This window comes from Agelaius tricolor, unplaced genomic scaffold (genome assembly GCF_023055355.1).
Source record: "Agelaius tricolor isolate 1412-34295 unplaced genomic scaffold, bAgeTri1.0.p SCAF_3, whole genome shotgun sequence".
Classification (NCBI taxonomy): Eukaryota; Metazoa; Chordata; class Aves; order Passeriformes; family Icteridae; genus Agelaius; species Agelaius tricolor.
In genome coordinates this window covers 29,190,023-29,202,117 of record NW_027269263.1, presented here as the reverse complement: position 1 = coordinate 29,202,117, position 12,095 = coordinate 29,190,023, and the positions used below count along the sequence as shown (strand labels likewise).

General features: G+C 36.0%; 1 long non-coding RNA gene across 1 annotated transcript in view; it reads left to right on the top strand.

Moving 5' to 3' along the window:
- The window catches only part of LOC139588236 (uncharacterized), a 46,775-nt gene that overhangs the window by 9,602 nt on the left and 25,078 nt on the right, over window positions 1-12,095 (top strand). The gene's annotated exons all lie outside the window — the stretch shown is intronic.

Here is a 12,095-nt window from a genome sequence, read left to right as displayed (position 1 = left end):
AAAAAGCATGCATTATTGAAAAAGCATGTAATATTGTTATTTAACCTGTAAAAGTAAACTGAATACAAACAATCAAACTGTAGTTCTTAATTATGGGAAATGCTTATTCATATTGGGGGCAGAGAGTTACAATCATGTTTACCCAATAGAACTGATAAATGCAACTGAGTATTTTTCCAGCTGTTTTACAGAGGATTATGTTTTCAAAAGCTTTTCATAAATCTATCAAAATAAGCAAAAAAGTTAATGGAGGACAGAGTGTCTTGCTAAATAAATAAGCTCATTGACATAGCAAAAGTTGGGAGGATGAGGTTGGGTACATACTTCATGGTGGCAACTTGAATGTTGTGTAATTTTGGCAACCAGATTCACATATGCATAAGAACTCTGGTGTTTGCTGGAGGATTAGCACAAATTGTGGATTTGGGGAAGCTGCAGCACCAAGAGTTAAGTTGAGCATGTAGTGAAAGAGTCAAGAGTGGACTATGTTGAAAAAGGTGATTTAGTGTAGCAATTAAAGTTCTTCAAATATATGTTTACGTGTTTCCACTTTTGGGTAAGTACTCAGAGCCCAGTTTTATTCTCTTCTGTGACAATATTGGAGGAATAGAAATGCACCAATAAAGTGGGTACATCATCCTTTAGACCAGAAAGGAGGTCCAGAATTTAATTTTCAGCTGCCAGGTACAGAGTCCTGAACAAGGACTCTGGCAGGGTACGCCCATTCTGCAGTGCCATGCAGAAGCAAGTAGAAGGTTCAAGTAGATAGCAAGTACAAGGTTCACTTTGTGATACCAAAGAAGGTAGACACCTTCCTCACCTGTTTACTCACCACTGGCTCATAACATGTCTTTAATGATCAGTTAGGAGTGGGAAAATGTTCAGTTTTTATTCAAGAGAAATTACATGCTCATTTTTTGAAAACAGAGAATTGTTAAAAACCAAAAATTTAAAGACAATGCTTTAAAAAATCTTAGATAATTTAAAACTGTTAATATTTTAGCCTAATTATTTTCTGAGCCAGTAGAATATTTATACATTTGACAATTTGACTTTGTATTTTAAAAAGCAAATTATCTGTTGTATAACTTCATTAAGCCAGCTCTCTTGTTCATGTGGTTTGAATTTGCCTAGGGTTACAGTACAGTACATACTTGAGGAATTGGCATTAGAAACTAAAATGGGGTCAGAGGAGGGAAAGATGGTTTCAGACATTTTAGCTTTGCATATTAAGAAGGTTTATTTAAAAAAAAAGGCAAACAGATATTCTTTTATTTTTTTTGCTTTGCAGTGATTTAGCAGATTTATGTGTAGTTTCTTTAAAATTTTCTCTCTTATATCTGAGCCAAAACACTGAAATCTCTTCTATGTCATCTCCTTTGATGTGAGAAATAGAAGGATTATAAATCACAAAATCCCTGTGAACAGAGTCTACTAAGTCTCTTGGGAAAATTGTGTAAATTAATTTGGACACACCACTGTGAAATCCAAACTGAAACAGCTTTTGTTGTAGGAAGAAAAAAAGATAGCTCTCACTACCTCACATGAGCCAAAGGAGGATAGCAATTTTGTGCAAAATGCTTGGTGGGAAAGAGTTAGCCATAGTTTATGAGTTAGCCATAGTTTTTATACAGATTAGCAGGTAAAGGGAAAAATAGAAGAAAAGCGTTGTTACTAAATGCTTCTGTATAAAATAAAACACCTGTGGTTCATATTCAAGTTCATGGAAAACAAATGAGCTAGTAAACATGTAGTGTTTGAATTTAGCAAAAGGACTTTGTTTGCCATAGGGGAAGAAAGAGTATGACTCTACATTTGTGGTACTTAGATGGTAGTGCTTATATTACTCATCATTGTACCATTTGCTTTTTTATTGCAAGTCTGGCAAAAATAAGATTAATCATCCTACAAATGATGGACTAACATGAAAACAGCTTCAAAATTTAACTCTTTTTGACCAACAGGTGTTCTTATCAGATAGTACTTATAAAATTATACACAGTTCTACTGGAGCTGACATGTATTCTCTTTCTGTAAGAATGCATACACTGTTCCCCCATGTATACACCTGTACATATGCATTTTCAGGTATATATACATGGATATATGTGTGTAGGGGTATACATACATACACTAACCTATGGATAGACCATATATTAGAGAGAGAATGACAGAAGGGGGGTAGGGGGAGGCAGAGACAGATGTATATCCATCTGTCAGGTCCACCAACTCCTACAGCTCAGCGCTGTTTGCTTGTGTAGACTGGGGCTGACAAAATGCTGTTCCTAAGCACAGAATGGATTTGCTTTGGGAATTATGTGCTGACACTCCGTGCTGACAGGAGACCAGCCAGGCCTGAAAGTGTGATCAGTGGAGAGAGTTAGTCCAAGGGTGGCATCAAATCTGGAACTTTGTGTCTCCTGGACGAACACCTTTCCATCCATAACTACAAGGAGAGACTGTGCCTCCAAAAAAGGGCATCAGGATAAAGAAGTGCATGGTAGAAATGCTATTTGCTTTCCATATCTGCGTGAGTGAATTCTTGTGGGAATTACTTAAAAACAGGTCAAAGGAGGGTGATGGTAAAACAGCATGCAGAAAAAAATCTACTTAATTGATATTTTTACTTTTTTTATTTGATTGACATAATTCAGCAGCTAATGCCAGATTCTAGACCATATATTGGATGACATTATGTCTGTTGCATATAATCAAAAGTACGATATCCTGCCAGCTTCCCAGTTTTAAGCCACAAAATTTGTCTTCTGGCTACACAAATCTCAAATTTAAAATGTTGCCCTAACTTGCAAATATGCAGAAATTATTTAATATTTTGCATCTTGTTGGACTAAATATAAAATGTAATATTTATTGTTCATTATCCAGTTATTTCTTTTCCTGAGGAGTAGAAGAAAGTAATTCTGAAAGGTATTGGGGGTGAAGATCAGTGCCAAATTAAATCTGAAATAAAATCATCTGAAACAACCAGCAAAGTTGTACATTCCTCTGCCATATTTTGGTATACAGATAATAATCCTTTCCCTTAGGATATAACCCTGTTCTCCTGACAATAGGTATTTGCTTCTGGCTATGAATTCTAAAATCACAAGTGAGTAAATTACTTCAAAAGTATGATTTTTATCAGTCTGAAATGGAGGTATGCTTCTGAATTATAGATATACTTTAAAATTGGTTGCCTTTCATGTTAGTGACATGTATTCAGATTCCCTAATATATGGACACAGACCGCTTTTTATCTTTTTACCTTTCTATATATGAGAAAGAATATCTTGTCTGTCTGTCTGTTTGTTTGTTTGTTTGTTTGCTTTCGGTGATATTTCATTTAGATGATAGTGTAGGGAATATTCCAACTCACCCATAGGAAAAAATATACTTTCTGTCACATCTCAGATAAAACAGTAAAATGAAAATATTACTCAACCTCTTATTTAAATGACTGAATTGTCCAATAACCTAAAAGCAGGTTGTATATATGATTTAAAACAGACACAGGTTTTTGACCATGGAAACTTCTGAACTTTCTTTTATTATAACAATCAATTTCAAAATTAATTCAGCATTCAGGGTATGAGGAGTAGGAAACATTTTAAAAGTCAGCTTGAATATACTATATTTTATTTTTTATATAATTCAATCTTTTTCCTTCTCTCTTATTTTTAAGTTGACCAGTGGGCTATGAAATTGAAAAATATACTGCAAATACATTCTGAAAAAATGGGCAATGAGGGACTGTCTTAGAGTTACAACTCTGTGGGATGAATAAGGCAATCCACAACAGGTTGGGAAATCTTGGAAGCATAGACTAGTCAAAACAGTTTGCCTCCCTAATGATTTCCATATACTCTACAATAAAACAGTTATTACTCAGAGCCCAGTTTTATTCTCTTCTGTGAGTGACAATATTGAGGTAATGGAAAAGCATCAACAAAGAGGATACATCATCCTTTAGACATATGATAACCAGAAAGGAGATAACCAGAATTTAAATTTCAGCTTCTAGGTTCAAGATCCTGAGCAAGGACGCTGGCAGGGCACACCCATTGTGCAGGGATAGCAAGAACAAGGTTCCCTTTGTGGTACTAAAGCAGGTAGTCATCTTCCTCATCTGTTTACTCACCCACCACTGGCTCACAACACATGTTTAGGGATCCCTTAAGAGTGGGAAAATTCACCAGTGCTTTGTGTTTTAGTTGGTTGGGGTGTTTTTCTGCTTTAACATCTTGTTAGGAGCATTTCATCATGTTCAAAGCTCTGGGCAGCATCTCATGTTACTCTGCATGTCTTAGCTTGGCTGAAAGAGCTTTTTGCCTAAATTTTTTCCCTCCCAGCTAAGGGAAATTGCTCTGGCTCCTCTTTTCCATAACTGAAAGTTTGTTTATGTTTGGCTGGTGCATTTTGTCAGCAAGAGTAAACTGGTTTCTTTTACATCTCCATTATTAGTACAATACCAGATGGATGTGTGTTCCTCCTGTCTCATCCTCCTCTCTTTCATTCTTTTTCCTCTGCTTATTACACAATTCATTTTTCAAAGACCTATCTTGATGTTCTGTGGGAACTCAGCACATCACTCTGGATGTCCAGAGTTACCGAGAAAACCCTTGGGGGTCTCGGAAATCCTGGAATGTTGCCAGGAGTGTTTGGTGGCTTGATTTTGATCCATCCACAGAAGTGACAGCAGTTTGAGGACATGAGAATCACTTTAGAGTGAAGGGTGTAAAAAGGGACACATTTAGAGGGTGAAATATAGACTTTAAGGTTTTTGGTACAGGGGGGTTATGGAGACAAGATGGAGGGATCAGGGCATGTCTCGTCCTTCTTCTTTCTTCTTCTTGTCTTCCATCTTCTGTGGTAATGTTGGCACTTGGGGATTGGTTCATGGTGAAGGTGCACTTGCTAACATGGGTGAAAAGTATTGGAAAATAAAGGTAAATATCATGTACGTAGATTTTAGTATAAAAAGACATGACCGCCCCATGGGTGGTCAGAGTGCCTTTGGCTGCCTTGCAGGTCAGACCTCTGTTGGGCAGACAGAAAATTTTGTAGATAAGAAACAATAAACAATCTGAAGATCGAAAAGCTGAAGAGTCCAGACTCGTCCTTTGAAACGCGTGCCACCCAAGAACCACTCTACCCGTGTCGGGGCAGAGACAGACAGCCGAACTGGACAATGTTCAACCTCTGATGTTCAAATCAAAATGAGTAGCTAGTAGTTACAGCACTTTCTGCTAACTGCTTGATACTAAGTGTGTATTGAGAAATGATGCCCAAAATGTTACTAGAATAAAATTTTGCAAGTTTATAGAGTGGAAGTTTATAGGGAGGGAGAGATCTGAAGTCTAGAAATAAAACCAAACCATGTCAACCTGAATTAAGGACAATCAATTATTGCTGCTACTTAACAGAATTTCATGAATTGTAAAGGTCTTCATTGAGGGAGACAGATATAGAATGTCAAAGTATGGCTAAACTCAAACCTAAATGCTTGCCTTTTGCATGGACAGAGCGTGTGGAGGGTGTGCAGAGGCAGCACATACCGTTCCTCACGACTGCTCTGCCCATTGAGCCGTGGCACTCGCGGCACCGCGGCCGCCTTTGTGACCTCCAGCCTGCACACCCGGTGCCACCCTGGCACGGAACCTGCTGACACACGGGCCAGGGGCAGGTGGAGCAGCTGCTGGGACTCACCTGCCTGCAGCAGTGAGCTCGCTGCTGTGGTCTGCTGCTCTGTTTGCACACGTGCTCCTACACACACTCGCGCATGCACCACTTTTCTTGCTCGGAGAGATTTCCCTACCAAGGTGATGATAGTACATATGAAAAACAAATCTCAATATACAACCCTAAAGTGGGCTACTTCTAGCTCATTTACAATGCTCCAGTACTCACTCTGAGTAATATTGCTTGGCAGTGAACAGAAACAACTGAAGTATATATAACCTTAGAGGATAATTAAGAAATAACATTGGTTTTTTTCTTTTGCTTTCCTTGACATGTTTTTTTTACAAGACTCCATTCAAGTTTAATTAAGTTTTGTTTTGAGGCTCTGAACCTGAAACAGTGCATTTTTATTTTCCTTGTAATAGAACCTTTACCTTGCACGTAACAAAAAAATGAAGTCTTGGGGCTATAATCATCAGATCATAGAATGAAAGGATTATAAGTTTTATACAGGCTAAAAAATAAAACCTTTGAATTAATTAGCATTTTATGAGTTTCAGGTACCTGCGAAATATCAAATTAATAAGGTTTTATTCTATTCTTATTAGGTGTTAGAAGAATATTAAGTGAGAAAATGTAACTCGTTCAATTTAAGAGCTCTTCAAACTAGGAAGATGTTGGAAAGTGATTAAAACAGACTCTGAAAGCTTCACCAGCTTTAATAGTTTAAACTAATATAAGCCAAAGGTTTGGGGGGGTTAACCTGAATAAGATGAATAAAAATTGTACATCAAACAAAACACCCTTTTAAACTGAAATATCTTGACTTCAAAGTTACTTTTATATCTCTGATATGAGCACTATAATTTCTAATCTTTCCTTTCAATGTAGGATTACAAAGCCTATACTACTGCTCATTATCCAGTCGTGTGAGAGATGCAATCGAAACAAGTGAACTAATCAGTCAAAGGTAGATGAAGTTGCAGCTCTGAAAGATCACAGAGCATGAAAAATTAGTAATGAAGCACACATTCTCTTGTATATTTAACAGGCAAATCATTCTCATTTATACTATATATGCATGTCAAGCATTTTAAGGACAGTATCAAAGCTGTAATCTAATTTTGATCATGAAATATGTTCAGCATTTCTGCCGTTTTATTTTCTGCAGTTTTTTTTTTATTTTGAGTCACAACAATATTATCTTCTCTCATTGTTCCACCAAGCAAATATGAGTTTCCAACACTCAGAGAGACTTATCTCAATCTAGGTATGAGAATCAGAGATAAAAGTTTCACTGTCCAAAGCACAATCTATTCTAAATTCCTGTGCTGAAAATGCAAATAAGGAAGTATTTCACTGTACATGGTCAGAAACTCAAACTAATGTTATAGTTTTTCTACTATGGGTACTATAAGTGACCTTTTCATGTAATTTCTGGAACAATGTCCCATTAGGATCCTATTGCTAAAATGAAAGACATGAACAGATATTGATCATGCCAAAAATAAAAAGCCAAACTACAAAATGGTCTCTTGAAGGAGTGCGGGAATGTCAAAATCAACATTGATTTCAGAGAATAGGTAAAAATTGTTAAGAGAAACTAATTAGCACAATCCATACATAGACAGTACTACTTCTTCAATGTAATTTTGATTTCATGCTAAAAGCCCTTGGTCTGAGACAGAAATTTTGTCAGAATGACACTAACTTAGCTTTGTACCCTTGTGCTCTGTTGCTCATGAACTTAGCTTCAGATCCACTATCCAACTTTTCTTTCAGTGCAGCAGCTTGCTACAGCTTCTTTTGTGAGGGGAAGGTAAAGATTGTGGAACAAAGTAAGTGCTTGGAAAAAATTGCAAGCTCACACAAACAGAAGAATCCTTCAATATTTCAGTGTTTTATCTGGTCAGCTACAGAGATTTCAGAATCTTTCTGACAGGTTAAAGAGGCCTATTTTGATGTGAATATATGAATGACTGCAGGCTGTTTTTAACTGTTAAAACTAGTCCACAGTTGAATGCAGATAAATATTCATCTGTAACTTACACATTATTTCCTCTGTGAAGATCAGCAATTATGCTGGTGCTGACTTTGTTTAAAAGTTAAAGTCATCATTCCAATCTCATTTGGCTTCCTTGTGTGACTGCAAAACCTTACTCTGACCTGAACATTACAATAACATTAGAGTAAGACACATTTTGAGTAAGGGTTTAGTATTCTTTTGATCAAATATCAGGATGTGATAAATAAGCACCTTTTAATGCAGATTTCTTCAGTGTAGTCCATGCCCCTTGACTTTCTCCTTTATTAAATCATGAGGCACTATACACTCTGCTGCATGTTGTTTGCTTGGTCAGGGAACCCTGGGCAGCTGGGAGAACAGAACCATAGCTCCAAATACCTCCTTGACCTCTTTCAGGATGCTGCTGATCAGATCCATCTGGACTACAGGACTGCAAAAGTACTAAATCTTGCAAAGTCCAGGACAATATCCTCATCAGCATCTGAAGAGGACTAACCCATATTTCCCCTTCTTTGTTCAGAGCTGTTACTACAAAGGGCAGTCAACACAATCTGTGCATTTGCTCAGCAGCCCTGCTACCCTTTTATCAAAGTGCTTTTCAGTTCGTAGCTTCCTCTCCAATTTACTGCAAAGGTGGCATGTGCATAAAATGGAAATGAAATTTGGAGACACGTGGTGAGGAAAGGACCATGGTAAAGCAGTGTGCTGTTCCACAGCATAAAGCAGCATGAGCACAAATTGCAGGACATTTTATAAAATGGCAGCAGATGTTTATCTTGACTACACAGAATAAGGTGGGTTTTTCCCCTAGCCATATAAAATTAGTATTAAACAGCAGAATGTGACATCAAATTGTACAAATTAATATGACCTTCTACATAGAGTTGAAGAAAAAGGACTGTCTTTCAAAGTGTTCAAGCAAAGAGAAGATGGATTATTTTAATAACAGTATCATGCAGGTTCTTGTCCTGTTAAAATATTTTTATTACTACTAATTACTTATGTTCTAAGGGGAAAACAATGGTTTCTCTGTTCATTCTTAGTCTATTTCACAGCCAGAGTGCACATGAGCCAGCTTGTATTTCTTAAACCAAGTAAGTGCAAGCTGTAGTCTTGATGATAATTAAGGTGCAAGACAGACTGAAGATTCAACTACTTCTATGTGGTTTTCTCTGTAAAAAAATTGTCCTATGACATTTTAAATTTTTTATTTATACATTTCACATTGTCTTAATAACAGATTCATATTTTTACAAATTGTATGTATTTTCCAATAGGCTTATAAGGCTAGATCTAGATATACTTAACTTTCTCCACAAGGATGTAAGAATTTCTGAAATCAGTTTTATTTGGTTAAAGTGACAATAGAAATTCCATTTTGAAACTGGATGTGCAGCTTTCAATTGGAGAAAATCCAAATTAGGGGCTTTAACATTCCTGTCTTTCTGCCATCTGTGTTCTTGAAGGTCAGACCTTGCTCTTGATCCCTCAGTGTTTTTATTGAATGTCAATGACTTTCTCAGTGACACCACCTCTGACTGGTCCCTAGAAGCACAATCTGGCAGGGTTGAAGTCTGTCTGTCCTTCCTGCCCACTGCACTCTCTTTAGTGTCTACATGAGACTGATCAGCTCTTGCTTGTGCCGTTTCCCCTCTGTAGTTTCCACAGGAAAGATGCAACATCCTTCCAGACATCCCACTTGATCTCATCTTGTCAACTATAAATAAGGCCTCTTCAAACCAAGACACAGAAGCCAATGTTTTGCATTATCATTAATTATTTTTACTTATTTATTTATTATCATTAATATTGTCTGTATTTGCCAGTTATTTTTACCTTGTTACCACTTAAAAACAAGTCTTGGTCTCATTGTGCTAAACACTGCCTGAACATAACTAATGAAATAGTCTATTTCCCTAAAAGCTTTCAGTCTGAAGGATAGGACATAAATAGCAGATGAAACAATCAAGTCAACTGGACAACACTTAAGGAAAACATGCTCAAAAAAACCCTACAATCCCCAGTTTAATGTATTCTGCATCACAGCCACAATTTTCCCATCTGTTTCTGACTGATAACAGTCTGAGAGATATCATTTCCCCTGTTACTGCTTAATTTAGTAAAACATTATGTTAAAAAGATGCCTCTCTCAGGGACATTAGTGAAAGGAATACAAGTGAATACAAAGCTTAAGAGGTTTTGGCCTTCCAGTCATTCCAAAGGAAAATAAATGCAGTAAGCATCAAGGTGATTCTTTGCTGCCCTATACTGACAACAAAACTGGTAGTTCAAATAGCAGGCAAGTCAAAGAAGCAAGTACTCCTCAGTCTTTCAGCCTTTCTGAGGGTTAATCCCACCAAAGTCAACAGCTGTACAGGGTAGGATTCAGCCATAAGAGGTTGAAAATTAGTTTCAATTCAGGAAAAGATGTAAATAAATCAAATCAAAGTGTAAAGAAGGAAGAGGTTTCTTTTTCCTTTATCTTTTCAGAGGAAGGAAAAAATGTTTTAAATGGTACCATCTAGCAAAAGTAATCTAAGCAACTTTTCCTTAAAATAACTAAATGCATCATATGTTTGAAACCTTTTACCAGTCTTTTAATATATTCCCATAATTTTTTCATCAGTGGAAGCCAGCAACTTATGTCCATTATAATTATGATTCACAGTAATTTGTTGTCTTAAAGAATTTTGACAAAATTTGCAAAGGAAAGAAAGCTAACAGAAAAATTAAAGGCAATATTTTTATATTTATTCACCTTTGAAAAAAAGATGAATTTTGATATGGTAACGACATCTAGACAATTTTCCTTTTAAGATAAATCTTAAATTTTAGATTTATATTCCAATGTAAAGGCTGGAATGTAGAGAATTTGGGTCTTGTTTAGTTTCATAAGCAATATTTAAAGGTTCAGTTTTATTTATCAAACTGATTCTTCATTGATTTTTTTTCTTTTGCCCTGCAGCTTATTGATTTACTTCTTTCTACTGAAAATTGTCTGTCAGCTGTCCGATTTGGCCACCTGACTTTTCAAAAACTTAATTAGGAAGCAAACACTTCATCCTGGGTTATGGATGTGACAACTTCTGGCAGAGGCGGAGGCATGTACACATCTGGGGCAACTGCTGTTTGCCTAAGTGAGCTGTGCCCAAGCCCAAGTGCTCTGTGTGCCTCTGCTGCCACTGAAATTCTTCCCTTCCCTCAACCACTCATGTAAAGATAATTCAAGCTCCTTTGTCCTACATTGTGATCATGATAGTTATAATATATTGCACAATAATTTTGGCACAATAATTTATCTACATCTTAGAGGACTGGGTTGCTTTTGTGGTTCTTTCATAGGTAAGAAGAAAAACGTAATCCCATCTAGTAATGAATTTTATTGCAAACAAGTTTTCTGACTGCATTTTGATGTGTCTTCACTTTTTCTTTTCTTTCTTTTCTTTCTTTCCTCTCACCTGATCAATAGTCTTCGATTTGCCAGTCAGGCCATATTGTACTTGGCTGCTAATTTAGAAACCTCCGGAAACAGAATTTTTCACCTTCAGTTTTCTATTTAACACATTCCAAGCATCACTTCTCAGGTAACATGGAAGATAATTTCCTTCTCATCATAGGAAAAAAGAAAACTTCTAGCTATTTTCAAAATTATTCTGAAAGGATGCAATTTTCTTTCTGCAATTTCTTTCTGACTGCATTTCTTTCTTTTTGTTGGTTTGAGGGTTTTTTCCTTTTTTTTTTCTCAGAAGTCCCAAAACTGATTAAAATTCAAGCTATTGAGACAAAGAAATTTTGAAAGATTAATTTGATGTCATATATTTCTTTAGTATCCTTTAACTAATCTTGGTAATTAAAGGATTCTAAAGAAATATAAAACACAAGTTACCCAATAATATACTGAATAGCATAAACTACACCCACAGGAGACTTATGAAGAAATTATGCTCTTTGCTTCATTTAATTTTTTTTTGCTTTTAAATATAGGCAGGGTGAAAACACAAAGATTTGTGTAGTTTATAAATAATTACAATTTTCAGGACTAATTTTTTTCAAGATTTTGCTCCCAATACTAGAAAAACAGGATATAAATCATAAGGTGAATAAATATCAGAACTTCTGACCTAAAAATTGCTGCTAAAATGCTATGAGAAAAGAAATAATAAAAGATGTAGAAGGGATAGAAGGAAAGGAAAATCAGAAACTAAAGAAGTGAGATAAAACACTAAGAGACGAAAAAATGATACAAGAATAAACTTGCCTGTAATTTCTTCTCAGTCTTGGCTTACAGAGTTTACTTTTAAATACTGTTCCAAACATAATGATTTAAATATATCAGATTATGGTCTCAACAGATAATAAGATTACCATATACCATTTCACGCATCAACCC